At 25.9% G+C, this 567-nt stretch overlaps 1 long non-coding RNA gene across 1 annotated transcript in view; it reads right to left on the bottom strand.

Annotated features, from left to right (window-relative positions):
* Positions 1–287, bottom strand: part of LOC111615221 — a 4132-nt gene extending 3845 nt beyond the window's left edge. The window contains exon 1 of the long non-coding RNA XR_002755050.1: positions 198–287. This is a non-coding gene — a long non-coding RNA (uncharacterized LOC111615221). The remainder of the gene's footprint in view (positions 1–197) is intronic.
* Positions 288–567: the final 280 nt, after the last annotated feature.

Raw genomic sequence — 567 nt, 5'->3', positions numbered from 1 at the left:
AAATTGAAAGGGGAAAAAAACAAAACATTTAAAAATAAATTTAATCTGCTAAGTAATTCATGCTGCTGAAAGTCAACAAAGATTTATCCCGAAGTGGCTTAAAACATACATTCTGAGATGTAAACAAAGCAAGGAAATTTTAAAATTTCTTAAAATTTAACTAAAATTATTAATATTACGTGACAAATTAAAACTACATTCATATCCAATATCATTAAAAATGACGAGTTTTCCTTGAATTTTTTATATGACTGAAGGAAATATGAGAATTCATCCTCATTATGAACTCATTACTCCATTCCTCAACATGCTTCCCTTCAGTGCTTCCCTCTAGCGTCGATTTGCTTTCTTTTCAAAATTAACTAGAAAAAAATTATCTATAAAATCCAAATTAATCCTCGAATTACAAATTAAATACTAAATAGGATATATGTAAACAATTTCAAAATTTCTTTTCTTCATCGTCCTCTTCAATTAGCAAGCGTCACAATATAAAATTTAAATTATGTACAGGAACCTAATTTATTACGAGGATTATTTAATTGTTAATATCTTATTATTAAGAAT

Source organism: Centruroides sculpturatus, unplaced genomic scaffold (genome assembly GCF_000671375.1).
Source record: "Centruroides sculpturatus isolate CEXI.00-Female unplaced genomic scaffold, Cexi_2.0 scaffold167, whole genome shotgun sequence".
Taxonomy (NCBI): Eukaryota; Metazoa; Arthropoda; class Arachnida; order Scorpiones; family Buthidae; genus Centruroides; species Centruroides sculpturatus.
Note: the sequence above shows the minus strand (reverse complement) of the source record. Positions and strands in the feature narration are given on the sequence as shown.